The sequence below is a fragment of the Halichoerus grypus genome, chromosome 5 (assembly GCF_964656455.1).
Source record: "Halichoerus grypus chromosome 5, mHalGry1.hap1.1, whole genome shotgun sequence".
Classification (NCBI taxonomy): domain Eukaryota; kingdom Metazoa; phylum Chordata; class Mammalia; order Carnivora; family Phocidae; genus Halichoerus; species Halichoerus grypus.
In genome coordinates, this window is record NC_135716.1 from 83,938,520 (window position 1) to 83,955,956 (window position 17,437).

The 17,437-nt window shown below is 41.0% G+C and overlaps 1 long non-coding RNA gene across 3 annotated transcripts in view; it reads right to left on the bottom strand.

Annotated features, from left to right (window-relative positions):
* The window catches only part of LOC118552378 (uncharacterized), a 604,572-nt gene that overhangs the window by 39,545 nt on the left and 547,590 nt on the right, over positions 1-17,437 (bottom strand). The gene's annotated exons all lie outside the window — the stretch shown is intronic.

Consider the following 17,437-nt stretch of genomic DNA (forward strand, 5'->3'; position numbering starts at 1 on the left):
GTGTAGGAGAAAAGGGAAAGGCATGTGCTACCAGGAACTGAGCCAAGAACTAGAGCCCTGGCTCCTCCTCTGTGTCAGCTCTGACCTTTCATTACATCTCACCTGCTGGATATGAACAAGTTCTGGGGTAGAAATTCTTAACTCTGGTTTATTGTACTAATCACCTCAGAGGTACTTTTTAAAATATAGATTTATCCACCTAACTTCAGAAGCACTGGGTCCACAGGTTTCGAGTAGAGCCTATGAAAACTGTGTAAAAACTATAAGGGGACTTCTGCTTCTGGCAGTGTGGCAGACTAGATACTCTGAAGGGTCTTCCACAACAAAATAACTAGATCCTGCATAAAGCATATTCTCCATTTCATTTTGGTATACAGGAAGTAAGGGCAATCTCCAAGGAGAAAACAAAATGTGTTAGGGTGAATAACAACCCCTAGGCAAGGGAGGAGTTATGGTGGTGGAGAAGTAGGAGGACCCTATGCTTGCCTCAATTTTGACAAAACTAGATAAATATCAAATCATTCTGAACACCTAAGAAATCTATCTGAAGATTGAGAGAACAAACTGCACAACTAGAGGGAGAGAAGAGGCCATATCATGGAAGATAGGAGGTGCAGGGATGTGATTTAGGGGAGAAAAGAGTCATGGAAGCTACAGAGGGGAGGGAGCCCTGATCAGGTAGAGAGGAGAGAGAGAGAGAGAACAGGGCGCAGAGCATTGCACAAGAACAACACTTCCCCAAAATCATTGATGGAGAAAACAAGAGGGGCTGATTATTGCACGTTTTTATAAGCAATGGAGCTCAAAGTCTGATGTTTTAGAAGTCCACGCCATCACCAGAGTGGAGCCTGGTGGGTGTAGAGGCATTCCTGTGGAGAAGGAGAGTGGAGGCCAGGAGCAGGAAGCATGGTCTGAGGATCCCTGGGTCGCACTGGGAGAGACAGTTCCCCTTCTTGGAGTGCTTTTGGGAGAGATGGCATGGCCTTTCTGAGGACAAAAGAGCCAGTGAGCTCTGTTATAAGCATAGGAGCAGAGACCCCTCCTGAGGAGAGCCAGCCTGGACTCTGGCTTTTTGCTGCACTCTAAACTCTAAACTTCAAGCTCCTGCACATTCCTGTAACTGCCTTCAGGAACAAACCAGTACCAGCCCCAGCATAGTAAGACCCTCCCGCAGAGGATCAGCATGGGTCTGTGCTCCACCAGGTCTCTAAAATGTGGAGTTTTGAAGCCCAGCCAGCATGCTTGAGATAAAACACAGGAGCACTGCACTTCCAAGTGGACAGACAACCTGGACACAGACAGGGTGAAGGCAGGGTTCTGACAGAAGTCAGGGACACAAGAGGGGAGATTGTTTGCTCTTCTGTGAGGGCTTTCCTGAATAGTGGCAGGTGCAAATGCCCCACTCCAGGGACAAAAGTGTGGGCTGATGCCACTGACCCATTTCAGTGAGAAATACAGTGCTCCTGGTGGAGGCTGGAGCCACTTACACCAAGCACTGTGCCACTGTGCCCTACAGGTACAGTTCCACTAGGGCAAGGCTACCTGAGAATCAGGGCAGCAGATCCCTCCCCCAGAAGACCAACAGAAACACCACCCCCCCACATACCAACTCTACTGACCATAGAGATCTGCAAAGCTTCAGTTCTAAGGAAATTAGGATCTAGCCTTTTTAAACAAGCAGATCAAAACACAACAAGTTAAAACTCACCACACAGTAGACAAGGTTCAAACACTCCCCACTGCAGGCAACTGCAGAGGACTGACCTGAGGGAAAGACCAGCTAAAACACAACAACAGAGTGCAGAAAGCATATACCAGAAACAGTTCCTGAAGCACCAGGCCCTGGACAGTATAAGATCTCTTCTTCATAAAGCCATTACTCTCAGGAGCAGCAAACATAGCAGGCTTTCCTAACACACAGAAGACAGAGACCTAGATGATATGTCAAGATGGCAGAATTGATCCCCAAAAAAAGAACAAGAAGAGGTCAAGGCCAAGGATCTAATTAAAACAGATGAAATTAATATGCCTGATCCAGAATTTAAAAGAAAAATAATAAGATTATTAGCTGGGCTTCAGAAAAGCATAAAAGACACCAGGGAGTCCCTTACCACAGACATAAAAGACCTAAACACTAGTCAGGCCAAAATAAAATAAAATAAAGTAAAATAAAAAAGCTATAACTGAGATGCAAAACCAACTGGTGTAATGACCACAAGGATGAAAGAAACAGAGGAATGAATAAGTGATATAGAAATAAAATTATGGTAAATAATGAAGCTGAAAAGAAGAGGAAAATAATATTGGATCATGAATGGAGACTTAAGAAACTCAATGACTCCATAAAGTGTAATAACATTCATATCCTAAGAGTTCCAGAAGAAGAAGAGAGGGAAAAGGGGACAGAAGGTTTATTTAAGCAAATTGTAGCTGAAAACTCCCCTAATCTGGGGAAGGAAACAAACATCCAAATACAGGAAACACAGAGAACTCTCATTAAAATCAACAAAAGCAGGCCAACACCAAAACATATAGTAGTAAAATTAGTAAAACACAGAGATAAGGGAAGAATCCTAAAAGCTACAAGGGAGCAAAGGTCCTTAACCTACAGTGGAAGACAAATCAGGTTCACAGCAGAAACATGACGGGCAGGAAAAAAAGTGGCATGATATATTAAACATGTGGAATGGGAAAAACCTGCAGCCAAGCATACTTTATCCAGTAAGGCTGTCATTCAGAATAGGAGAGATAAAGAGTTTCCAAGACCAACAAAAACTAAAGGAATTTGTGATGACTAAACCAGCCTGCAAGAAATATTAAAGGGGACTCTGAGTGAGAAAGAAAGACCAAAAGCTACAAAGACTAGAAAGGAACAGAGAAGATCTCCAGAAACACCAATTTTACAGGTAATACAATGGCGCGAAATTCATATCTATTAATAATTACTCTGAATGTAAATGTACTAAATGCTCTAATCAAAAGATATAGGGAAGCAGAACAAATAAAAAAAACAAGACCCATCTATATGTTGCCTACAAAAGATTCATTTTAGACCTAAAGACACCTACAGATTGAAAATGAGGAGATGGAGGGGGGAGCAGCAAGATGGCGGAGGAGTAGGAGACCTAAATTTCATCTGGTCCCAGGAATTCAGCTAGATAGGGACCAAACCATTCTGAACACCTATGAACTCAACAGGAGATCAAAGAAAAGAATGGCAGGAACTCTGAACTGAAAAGCAACCACTTTCTGGAAGGTAGGACGTGCGGAGAAGTGAATCCGAGGTGATATTCGGGAAGATAGATGGCGGGGGAGGGGGCTTCCGACAGCCACTACTGGCAAGTGATAGAGCTGCAGAGACAAAATTGGAAATTTTAGAAGTTAATTCTGCTGAGGGACGTCGCTCCAGTGGCTAAGCAGGGGGTGGAACCCTCACTGGGACAGTGTGGTCTCAGGACCCTCTGGGTCACAGAAAGATTGGGGGTGCCTGAGTGCAGGAGAGCTCCCAGGTATCGGCGCAGGGAAGCCAGCTGCAGAGATGGAGCTGAGGAGGGGGCTCTCAGCTAGGGGTTGCCACAAACCACGATCCGCAGCACAGTCGGGCCACTGCTCCTCCAGCAGGGACCCAACAAGCAGCAGATCCTGGGAGACTCCCTTTCCTCCCTCAGGAGAAGCGGCATGGGAATGCACTGCAGGGATCTGCTGCATGGGAATGCACTGCAGGGATCTGCTGGGTTTGGAGACTACACGGGGTCGTGTGCCAGAGATAGAAACACTCAGTCACAGGTCGGGTGAGCACGGAGTGTGGCCGGAGACTGGGGAGATGGGAGTGATAGACTGCTTTTCTCTGGGGGTTCCCTGAGGAGTGGGGCCCGAGTTCTCGGCTCCTCCGGAGTGGAGATTGGGAGGCCACCATTATCACTCTCCTCCTCCAAAGCTGTAAGGAAAGCTTGCAGGGAACAAAACCTCCCAAGAGCAAACCTGAGCAATTACTCAGCCCGGACCCCGGCAAGGGCGGGGCAATTCTGCCTCCTGCAAAGACATTTGAGAACCACAGCAACAGGCTCCTCCCCTAGAAGATCAGTAAGAAGAGCCAGCCAAGACCAAGTTTGCCGATCAATGAGAACAGCAGAATTCCAGCACTAGGGGAATATAGCACATAGAATTCATGGCCTTTTCCTCCCTGATTCTTTAGTCTTTCAAAGTTAATTTTTTTAATTTTCTTTTCTTTTTCTTTTTTTTTTGAAATTTTCTTTTCCCCTTTTTCAACCAATATCTTATCAATTCCTTTTGTAAAAAATCTTTTTTATTTTTCATTTTTAGAGTCATATTCTATCCCTTCATAGTAGTTAACCTTATTTTTGGTATATATGTATAAGTTGTACTCTCTTTAAAATTTTGTGATGCAGTTTCTTCTAACAGACCAAAATACCCCTAAATCTCCAGTGTATGGCTTTGTTCTAGTTTCCTGCCTGATCACATTCTCTCCCTTTTTTTTCTTTTTTTTTTTAAATCCTCTTCTTTCTTTTTTTCAAACAAATTCTTATATTATAAATTCCTTTTATAAAATCTTTTATAATTTTCAGCATTATAGCCATATTCCATCCCTTCATCGTACTTACCCTTATTTTTGTACATATATAATTTTTCTTTCTTTAAAATATTGGGAGGCAGTCTCTTCTAACAGACCAAAATATGCCCAAAATCTAGTGTGTGGCACTGATCTATTCACCAGCCTGATCATATTTGATCATATTCTTTTTTTTTTTCTTTTTTGTTTCTTTCCCTTTCTTTTCACCCGGTTTCAGGTCTCTTCTGATTTCCTTCGTGTATATTTTTCTGGGGTCATTGTTACCCTGTCAGCATTTTGTTCTCTCATTCATCTATTGTCCTCTGGACAAAATAACAAGACAGAAAAAATCACCTCAAAAAAAAGAATAAGAGGCAGTACCAACTGCCAGGGACCGATCAATAGGGACATTAGTAAGATGTCAGAACTGGAGTTCAGAATGACGATTTTAAAGATACTAGCTGGGATTGAAAAAAGCATGGAAGATATTAGAGAAACACTTTCTTGAGAAATAAAAGAACTAAAATCTAACCAAGTCAAAATCAAAAGGGCTATTAATGAGGTGCAATCAAAAATGGAGGCTCTAACTGCTAGGACAAATGAGGCAGAGGAGAGAATTAGTGATATAGAAGACCAAATGATGGAAAATAAAGAAGCTGAGAAAAAGAGAGATAAACAACTACTGGATCACGAGGACAGAATTCGAGAAATAAGTGATACCATAAGACGAAACAATATTAGAATAATTGGGATCCCAGAAGAAGAAGAAAGACAGAGAGGGGCAGAAGGTATATTGGAGCAAATTATAGCAGAGAACTTCCCTAATTTGGGGAAAGAAACAGGCATCAAACTCCAGGAGGCACAGAGAACCCCTCTCAAAATCAATAAAAATAGGTCAACACCCTGACATCTAATAGTAAAACTTACGAGTCTCGGGGGGCGGAGCAAGATGGCGGAGGAGTAGGAGACCTGGATTTTGTCTCCTCTCAGGAATTCAGGTGGATAGGGATCAAACCATTCTGAACACCTACAAACTCAACAGGAGATCGAAGAAAAGAATAGCAACAACTCTCTGAACAGAAAAGCGACCACTTTCTGGAAGGTAGGATGTGCGGAGAAGTGAATCCGAGGCGTTATTCGGGAGGATAGACGGCGGGGGAGGGGCCTCCGTCGGCCGCTTCTGGCAAGTGATAGAGCCACGGAGCACAAAATCGGAACTTTTAGAAGTCTGCTCCGCCGAGGGACGTCACTCTGGTGGCGAAGTGGGGGGTGGAACCCTCGCGGGACAGTGTGGTCTCAGGACCCTCGGGGTCACAGAAAGACCGGGGGTGCCTGAGTGCGGCAGAGCTCCCAGGTATCGGAGCAGGGAAGCCGGCTGCAGAGACGGAGCCCAGGCGCGGGCTCTCAGCTCGGGGTTGCCATAAACCGTGATCCACGGCACAGTCAGGCCACTGCTCCTCCAGCAGGGACCCAACAAGAGGCAGATCCAGGGAGACTCACCCTCTTCCCCCAGGAGGAGAGGTGCGGGAGCGCACCGCGGGGATCTGCTGGGTTTGGAGACTCCACCCGGGGTCGGGTGCCAGATAGAAAGGCGCGGTCACAGGCCGGGTGAGCGCGGAGTGTGGCCGGAGACCGGGGAGACGGGAGTGACTGACTGCTTTTCTCTGGGGGCTCGCTGAGGAGCGGGACCCCGAGTTCTCGGCTCCTCCGGGGCGGAGACTGGGAGGTCGCCATTTTCACTCTCCGCCTCCAAAGCTGTACGGAAAGCTTGCAGGGAACAAAAGCTCCGGAGAGCAAACCCGAGCAGATTACTTAGCCCGGACCGGCAAGGGCGGGGCAATTCTGCCTCCGGCAAAGACATTTGGGAACCACGGCAACAGGCCCCTCCCCCAGAAGATCAGCGAGAACAGCCAGCCAAGACCAGGTTTACGGATCAATGAGAACGGCAGAACTCCAGCGCTAGGGGAATACAGCACAGAATTCATTGCTTTTTTCCCCATGATTCTTTAGTCTTTCAAAGTAAATTATTTTTTTTAACTGTCTTTTTTTCTTTTTTCTTTTTTTCTTTTTTTTTGAATTTTTCTTTTTCCCTTTTTCAACCAACATCTTATCAATCCCTTTTTTAAAAAAAAACATTTTTATTTTTCATTTTTAAAGTCATATTCTATCCCTTTACAGTAGTTAACTGTATTTTTGGCATATATATATATAAGTTGTTCTCTCTTTAAAATTTTGAGATAGTTTCTTCTAACAGATCAAAATATACTCTAAATCTCTAGTGTATGGTTTTTTTCTACTCCCCTGCCTGATCACATTCTCTCTCTTTTTTCTTTCTTTCTTTTTTTTTTCTTAAATCCTCTTCTTTCTTTTTTCAAACAACTTATCAAATCCTTTTATAAAATTTTTTATAATTTCCATCTTTACAGTCATATTCCATCCCTTCATCATATCAACCCTTATTTTTGTACATATATAAGTTTTTCTTTCTTTAAAATTTTGGGAGGGACTTTCTTTTAACAGACCAAAATACACCCAAAATCTAGTGTGTGGCACTGATCTATAAACCAGCCTGATCATATTTGATCACATTCTGTTTTTGTTTTGTTTTGTTTTGTTCTGCTTTTGTTTGTTTTTATCTTTATCTTTATCTTTTTCTTTTTTTCTTTCTTTTTCTTTTTTCTCTCTTTCCCTTTCTTTTCCCACTGCTTCAGGTCTTTTCTGATTTGTTTAGAGTATATTTTCTGGGGACGTTGTTACCCTGCTAGCATTTTGTTCTCTCATTAATCTATTCTCCTCTGCACAAAATGACAAGACGGAAAAAATCACCTCAACAAAAAGAACAAGAGGTAGTACCGACTGCCAGGGACCTACTCAATACGGACATTAGTACGAAGTCAGATCTAGAGTTCAGAATCATCACTTTAAAGATACTAGCTGGGCTTGAAAAAAGCATGGAAGTTATTAGAGAAACCCTTTCTGGAGAAGTAAAAGAACTAAAATCTAACCAAGTAGAAATCAAAAAGGCTATCAATGAGGTGCAATCAAATATGGGGGCGCTAACTGCTAGGATAAATGAGGCAGAAGAAAGAATCAGTGAGATAGAAGACCAAATGATGGAAAATAAAGAAGCTGAGCAAAAGAGAGATAAACAACTACTGGATCAAGAGGGCAGAATTCGAGAGATAAACGATACCATAAGACGAAACAACATTAGAATAATTGGGATCCCAGAAGAAGAAGAAAGAGAGAGAGGGGCAGAAGGTATAATGGAGCAAATTATAGCAGAGAACTTCCCTAATTTGGGGAAGGAAACAGGCATCAAAATCCAGGAAGCACAGAGAACCCCTCTCAAAATCAATAAAAATAGGTCAACACCCTGACATCTAATAGTAAAACTTACGAGTCTCAGAGACAAAGAGAAAATCCTGAAAGCAGCTCGGGAGAAGAGATATGTAACCTACAATGGTAGAAACATTAGATTGGCAACAGACTTATCCACAGAGACCTGGCAGGCCAGAAAGGACTGGCAGGACATATTCAGAGCACTAAATGAGAAAAATATGCAGCCAAGAATACTATATCCAGCTAGGCTGTCATTGAAAATTGAAGGAGAGATAAAAACTTCCAGGAAAAACAAAAATTAAAGGAATTTGCAAACACGAAACCAGCCCTACAAGAAATCTTGAAAGGGGTCCTCTAAGCAAAGAGAGAGCCTAAAAGCAACATAGACCGGAAAGGAACACAAACAATATACAGTAACAGTCACTTTACAGGCAATACAATGGCACTGAATTCCTATCTTTCAATGGTTACCCTGAATGTAAATGGGCTAAATGCCCCAATCAAAAGACACAGGCTATCAGATTGGATTAAAAAACAAGACCCATCGATATGCTGTCTGCAAGAGACTCATTTTAGACCCAAAGACACCCCCAGATTGAAAGTGAGGGGGTGGAAAACCATTTACCATGCTAATGGACACCAAAAGAATGCTGGGGTGGCAATCCTTATATCAGACAAATTAGATTTTAAACCAAAGACTGTAATAAGAGATGAGGAAGGACACTATATCATACTTAAAGGGTCTATCCAACAAGAAGATCTAACAATTGTAAATCTCTATGCCCCTAACATGGGAGCAGCCAATTATATAAGCCAATTAATAACAAAAGCAAAGAAACACATTGACAACAATACAATAATAGTGGGGGACTTTAACACCCCCCTCACTGAAATGGACAGATCGTCTAAGCAAAAGATCAACAAGGAAATAAAGACTTTAAATGACACACTGGACCAAATGGACTTCACAGACATATTCAGAACATTCCATGCCAAAGCAACGGAATACACATTCTTCTCTAGTGCCCATGGAACATTCTCCAGAATAGATCACATGCTAGGTCATAAATCAGGTCTCAACCAGAACCAGAAGATTGAGATCATCCCCTGCATATTTTCAGACCACAATGATTTGAAACTAGAACTCAATCACAAGAGGAAAGTCGGAAAGAACTCAAATACATGGAGGCTAAAGAGCATTCTACTGAAGAATGAATGGGTCAACCAGAAAATTAAAGAAGAATTAAAAAAATTCATGGAAACCAACGAAAATGAAAACACAACTGTTCAAAATCTTTGGGATACACCAAAGGCAGTCCTAAGAGGAAAGTATATAGTAATACAAGCCTTTCTCAAGAAACAAGAAAGGTCTCAAGTACACAACCTTACCCTACACCTAAAGGAGCTGGAGAAAGAACAGCAAATAAAGCCTAAACCCAGTAGGAGAAGAGAAATAATAAAGATCAGAGCATAAATCAATGAAATAGAAACCAAAAGAACAGTAGAACAGACCAACGAAACTAGGAGCTGGTTCTTTGAAAGAATTAACAAGATTGATAAGCCCCTGGCCAGACTTATCAAAAAGAAAAGAGAAATGACCCAAATCAACAAAATCATGAATGAAAGAGGAGAAATCACAACCAACACCAAAGAAATACAAACAATTATAAGAACATATTATGAGCAACTCTATGCCAGCAAATTAGATAATCTGGACAAAATGGATGCATTCCTAGAGATGTATCAACTACCAAAACTGAACCAGGAAGAAATAGAAAACCTGAACAGACCTATAACCACTAAGGAAATTGAAGCAGTCATCAAAAATCTCCCAAAACACAAAAGCCCAGGGCCAGATGGCTTCCCAGGGGAATTCTACCAAACATTTCAAGAAGAATTAATACCTATCCTTCTGAAACTGCTCCAAAAAATAGAAATGGAAGGAAAACTTCCAAACTCATTTTATGAGGCCAGCATTACCTTGATCCCAAAACCAGACAAAGACCCCAACAAAAAGGAGAATTACAGACCAATATCCCTGATGAACATGGATGCAAAAATTCTCACCAAAATACTAGCCAATAGGATCCAACAGTACATTAAAAGGATTATTCACCACGACCAAGTGGGATTTATCCCTGGGCTGCAAGGTTGGTTCAACATCCACAAATCAGTCAACGTGATACAATACATTAACAAAAGAAAGAACAAGAATCATATGATCCTCTCAATAGATGCAGAAAGAGCATTTGACAAAGTACAGCATCCTTTCTTGATCAAAACTCTTCAGAGTATAGGGATAGAGGGTACATACCTCAATATCATAAAAGCCATCTATGAAAAATCTACAGCGAATATCATTCTCAATGGGGAAAAACTGAGAGCTTTCCCCCTATGGTCAGGAACGCGGCAGGGATGTCCACTATCACCACTGCTATTCAACATAGTATTGGAAGTCCTAGCCACAGCAATCAGACAACAAAAAGAAATCAAAGGCATCCAAATTGGCAAAGAAGAAGTCAAACTCTCACTCTTTGCACATGATATGATACTTTATGTGGAAAATCCCAAAGACTCCACCCCAAAACTGCTAGAACTCATACAGGAATTCAGTAAAGTGGCAGGATATAAAATCAATGCACAGAAGTCAGTGGCATTCCTATACACCAACAACAAGTCAGAAGAAAGAGAAATTAAGGAGTCGATCCCATTTACAATTGCACCCAAAACCATAAGATACCTAGGAATAAATCTAACCAAAGAGGCAAAGGATCTGTACTCAGAAAACTATAAAATACTCATGAAAGAAATTGAGGAAGACACAAAGAAATGGAAAAATGTTCCATGCTCATGGATTGGAAGAACAAATATTGTGAAGATGTCAATGCTACCTAGAGCAATCTACACATTCAATGCAATCCCCATCAAAATACCATCCACTTTTTTCAAAGAAATGGAGCAAATAATCCTAAAATTTGTATGGAACCAGAAAAGACCCCGCATAGCCAGAGGAATGTTGAAAAAGAAAAGCAAAGCTGGCGGCATCACAATTCCGGACTTCCAGCTCTACTACAAAGCTGTCATCATCAAGACAGTATGGTACTGGCACAAAAACAGACACATAGATCAATGGAACAGAATAGAGAGCCCAGAAATGGACCCTCAACTATATGGTCAACTAATCTTTGACAAAGCAGGAAAGAATGTCCAATGGAAACAAGACAGTCTCTTCAACAAATGGTGTTGGGAAAATTGGACAGCCACATGCAGAAGAATGAAACTGGACCATTTCCTTACACCACACACAAAAATAGACTCCAAATGGTTGAAAGACCTCAATGTGAGACAGGAGTCCATCAAAATCCTAAAGGAGAACACAGGCAGCAACCTCTTCGACCTCAGCCGCAGCAACTTCTTCCTAGAAACATCGCCAAAGGCAAGGGAAGCAAGGGCAAAAATGAACTATTGGGACTTCATCAAGATAAAAAGCTTTTGCAAAGCAAAGGAAACAGTCAACAAAACCAAAAGACAACTGACAGAATGGGAGAAGATATTTGCAAATGACATATCAGATAAAGGGCTAGTATCCAAAATCTATAAAGAACTCATCAAACTCAACACCAAAAGAACAAAGAATCCAATCAAGAAATGGGCAGAAAACATGAACAGACATTTTTCCAAAGAAGACATCCAAATGGCCAACAGACACATGAAAAAGTGTTCAATATCGCTCGGCATCAGGGAAATCCAAATCAAAACCTCAATGAGATACCACCTCACACCAGTCAGAATGGCTAAAATTAACAAGTCAGGAAATGACAGATGTTGGCGGGGATGCAGAGAAAGGGGAACCCTCCTACACTTTTGTTGGGAATGCAAGCTGGTGCAGCCACTCTGGAAAACAGTGTGGAGGTTCCTCAAAAAGTTGAAAATAGAGCTACCATATGATCCAGCAATTGCACTATTGGGTATTTACCCCAAAGATACAAAAGTAGGGACCCGAAAGGGTACGTGCACCCCTATGTTTTTAGCAGCAATCTCCACAATAGCCAAACTGTGGAAAGAGCCAAGATGTCCATCAACAGATGAATGGATAAAGAAGAAGTGGTATATATATACAATGGAATATTATGCAGCCATCAAAAGGAATGAGATCTTGCCATTTGCAACGACGTGGATGGAACTGGAGGGTATTATGCTGAGCGAAATAAGTCAAAGAGAGAAAGACATGTATCATATGACCTCACTGATATGAGGAATTCTTAATCTCAGGAAACAAACTGAGGGTTGCTGGAGTGGGGGGTCGGGTGGGAGGGATGGGGTTTCTGGACACTGGGGAGGGTATGTGCTCTGGTAAGCGCTGTGAATTGTGCAAGACTGTTGAATCTCAGATCTGTACCTCTGAAACAAATAATGCAATATATGTTAAGAAAGAAAAAAAGAAGAAGAAGAATGTAGCAGGAGGGGAAGAATGAAGGGGGGGAAATCGGAGGGGGAGAAGAACCATGAGAGACGATGGACTCTGAAAAACAAACTGAGGGTTCTAGAGGGGAGGAGGTTGGGAGGATGGGTTAGCCTGGTGATGGGTATTGAGGAGGGCACGTTCTGCATGGAGCCCTGGGTGTTATGCACAAACAATGAATCATGGAACACTATATCTAAAACTAATGATGTAATGTATGGGGATTAACATAACAATAAAAAATTTAAAAAAGGGAAAATGTAAAGGGGATTAAACATGAAATAAATAAAAAATAAAAAATAAATTAAAAAAAAAAAAAACTTACGAGTCTCAGGGACAAAGAGAAAATCCTGAAAGCAGCTCGGGACAAGAGATCTGTAACCTACAATGGTAGAAACATTAGACTGGCAACAGACCCATCCACAGAGACCTGGCAGGCTGGAAAGGACTGGCATGATATATTCAGAGCACTAAATGAGAAAAATATGCAGCCAAGAATACTATATCCAGCTAGGTTGTCACTGAAAATAGAAGGAGAGATAAAAACTTCCAGGAAAAACAAAAACTAAAGGAATTTGCAAGCACAAAACCAGCCCTACAAGAAATTTTGAAAGGAGTCCTCTAAGCAAAGAGAGAGCCTAAAAGTAATATAGACCCGGAAGGAACACAGACAATATACAGTAACAGTCACCTTACACACAATACAATGGCACTAAATTCCTATCTTTCAATAGTTACCCTGAATGTAAATGGGACAAATGCCCCAATCAAAAGACACAGGGTATCAGATTGGATAAGAAAACAAGACCCATCAATATACCTGTCTGCAAGGGACTCATTTTAGACCCAAAGACACCTCCAGATTGAAAGTGGGGGGTGGAAAACCATTTACCATGCTAATGGACACCAAAAGAAAGCTGGGGAGGCAATCCTTATATCGGACAAATGAGATTTTAAACCAAAGACTGCAATAAGAGATGAGGAAGGACACTATATCATACTTAAAGGGTCTATGCAACTAGAAGGTCTAACAATAGTAAATATCTATGCCCCTAACATGGGAGCAGCCAATTATGTAAGCCAAAAGCAAAGAAACACATTGACAACAATACAATAATAGTAGGAGACTTTAATAGCCCCCTCACTGAAATGGACAGATCACCTAAGTAAAATATCAACAAGGAAATAAAGACTTTAAATGAGACACTGGACCAAATGGACTTCACAGATATATTCAGAATATTCCATCCCAAAACAACAGAAAACACATTCTTCACTAGTGCCCATGGAACATTCTCCAGGATAGATCACTTCCTGGATCACAAATCAGGTCTCAACTGGTACCAAAAGATAAAGATCATTCCCTGCATATTTTCGGAGCACAATGCTTCAAACTAGAACCCAATCACAAGAGGATAATCAGAAAGAACTCAGATACATGGAGGCTAAAGAGCATCCCACTAAAGAATTAATGGGTCAACCAGGACACTAAAGAAGAATTTAAAAAATTCATGGAAACCAATGAAAATGAAAACACAACTGTTCAAAATCTTTAGGATGCAGCAAAGGCAATCCTAAGATGAAAGTATATAGCAATAAAAGCATTTCTCAAAAAACAAGAAAGGTCTCAAATACACAACCTAACCCTACACCTAAAGGAGCTGGAGAAAGAACAGCAAATAAAGCCTAAACCCAGCAGGAGAAGAGAAATAATAAAGATCAGAGCAGAAATCAATGAAATAGAAACCAAAAGAACAGTAGAACAGATCAACGAAACTAGGAGATGCTTCTTTGAAAGATTTAATAATATTGATAAACCCCTGGCCAGACTTATCAAAAAGAAAAGAGAAATGACCCAAATAAATAAAATCATGAATGAAAGAGGAGAAATCACAACCAACACCAAAGAAATACAATTATAAGAACATATTATAAGCAACTATGAGCCAGCAAATTAGATAATCTGGACAAAATGGATGCATTCCTAGAGATGTATAAACTACCAAAACTGAGCCAGGAAGAAATTGAAAACCTGAACAGACCTATAACCACTAAGGAAATTGAAGCAGTCATCAAAAATCTCCCAACAACAAGAGCCCAGGGCCAGATGGCTTCCCAGGGGAATTCTACCAAACATTTCAAGAAGAATTAATACCTATTCTTCTGAAACTGTTCCAAAAAATAGAAATGGAAGGAAAACTTCCAAACTCGTTTTATGAGGCCAGCATTACCTTGATCCCAAAACCAGACAAAGACCCCATCAAAAAGGAGACTACAGACCAATATCCCTGATGAACATGGATGCAAAAATTCTCACCAAAATACTAGCCAATAGGATCCAGCAGTACATTAAAAGGATTATTCACCCCAACCAAGTGGAATTTATCCCTGGGCTGCAAGGTTGGTTCAAATTCCACAATTCAATGTGATGTGATACAATACATTAATGAAAGAAAGAACAAGAACCATATGATCCTCTCAATAGATACAGAAAAAGCATTTGAAAAATACAACATCCTCTCTTGATCAAAACTCTTGAGAGTATAGGGAGAGAGGGTACATACCTCAATATCATAAAAGCCATCTTTTATCTATGAAAATCTATGAAAAACCCACAGCCAATATCATTCTCAGGGGGGAAAAACTGAGAGCTTTCCCCCTAAGGTCAGGAACACGGCAGGATGTCCACTATCACCACTGCTTTTCAACATAGTATTAGAAGTCCTAGCCACAGCAATCAGACAAAAGAAATAAAAGGCATCCAAATTGGCAAAGAAGAAGTCAAACTCTCACTCTTTGCACATGATATGATACTTTATGTGGTAAATCCAAAAGACTCCACCCCAAAACTGCTAGAACTCATACAGGAATTCAGTAAAGTGGCAGGATATAAAATCAATGCACAGAAATCAATGGCATTCCTATACACCAACCACAGGACAGAAGAAAGAGAAATTAAGGAGTTCATCCCATTTACAATTGCACCCAAAACCAAAAGATACCTAGGAATAAATATAACCAAAGAGGCAAAGAATCTGTACTCAGAAAACTATAAAATACTCATGAAAGAAATTGAGGAAGACACAAAGAAATGGAAAAATGTTCCATGCTCATGGATTGGAAGAACAAATATTGTGAAGATCTCAATGCTACCTAGAGCAATCTACACATTCAATGCAACGCCTATCAAAATACCATCCACTTTTTTCAAAGAAATGGAACAAATAATCCTAAAATTTGTATGGAACCAGAAAAGATCCCAAATAGCCATAGGAATGTTGAAAAAGAAAAGCAAAGCTGGCGGCATCACAATTCCGGACTTCAAGCTCTATTACAAAGCTGTCATCATCAAGACAGTATGGTACTGGCACAAAAACAGACACATAGATCAATGGAACAGAATAGAGAGCCCAGAAATGGACCCTCAACTCTATGGTCAACTCATCTTTGACAAAGCAGGAAAGAATGTCCAATGGAAAAAGACAGTCTCTTCAACAAATGGTGTTGGGAAAATTGGACAGCCACATGCAGAAGAATGAAACTGGACCATTTCCTTACACCACACACAAAAATAGACTCCAAATGGTTGAAAGACCTCAATGTGAGAGAGGAGTCCATCACAATCCTAAAGCAGAACACAGGCAGCAACCTCTTCGACTTCAACCACAGGAACTTCTTCCTAGAAACATCGCCAAAGGCAAGGGAAGCATGGGCAAAAATGAACCATTGGGACTTCATCAAGATAAAAAGCTTTTGCACAGCAAAAGAAACAGTCAACAAAACCAAAACACAACCAACAGAATGGGAGAAGATATTTGCAAATGACATATCAGATAAAAACGGCTAGTATCCGAAATTTATAAAGAACTTATCAAACCCAACACCCAAAGAAAAAATGATCCAATCAAGAAATGGGCAGAAGACATGAACAGGCATTTTTCCAAAGAAGACAACCAAATGGTCAACAGACACATGAAAAAGTGCTCAACATTGCTCTGCATCAGGGAAATCCAAATCAAAACCTCAATGAGATACCACCTCACACCAGTCAGAATGGCTATAATTAACAAGTCAGGAAACTCCAGATGTTGGTGGGGATGCAGAGAAAGGGGAACCCTCCTGCACTGTTGGTGGGAATGCAAGCTGGTGCAGCCACTCTGGAAAACAGTATGGAGGTTCCTCAAAAAGTTGAAGATAGAGCTACCCTACAACCCAGCAATTGCACTACTGGGTATTTACCCCAAAGATACAAATGTAGGGATCCAGAGGGGTACGTGCACCCCGATGTTTATAGCAGCAATGTCCACAATAGCCAAGCTATGGAAAGAGCCTACATGTCCATCGATAGATGAATGGATAAAGAAGATGTGTTATATATATATACAATGGAATATTATGCAGCCATCAAAAGGAATGAAATCTTGCCATTTGCAACGACGTGGATGGAACTGGAGGGTATCATGCTGAGCAAAATAAGTCAATCAGAGAAAGACATGTATCATATGATTTCACTGATATGAGGAATTCTTAATCTCAGGAAACAAACTGAGGGTGGCTGGGTGATAGAGGTTGGGGAGGGTCTGTGCTATGTTGAGCGCTGTGAATTGTGTAAGATGTTGAATCACAGACCTGTACCTCTGAAACAAATAATGCATTATATCTTAAAAAAAAAGAAGATAGTAGGAAGGGAAAAATGAAGGGGGGAAATCGGAGGCGGAGAGGAACCATGAAAGACTATGTACTCTGAGAAACAAACTGAGGGTTCTAGAGGGGAGGGGGGTGGGGGGATGGGTTAGCCTGGTGATGGGTATTTAAGAGGGCACATGCTGAAGGGAGCACTGGGTGTTATACGCAAACAATGAATCATGGAACACTACATCAAAAACTAATGATGTAATGTATGGTGATTAACATAACATAAAAAAAAAGAAAATGAGGAGATGGAGAACTATTTATCATGCTAATGGACATAAAAAAAAAAAAAGGAAAAGCTAGAATAGCCATACTTATATCAGAAAAACTAGATTTTAAGCCAGAGAGTGTAACAAGAGATGAAGAAGGGC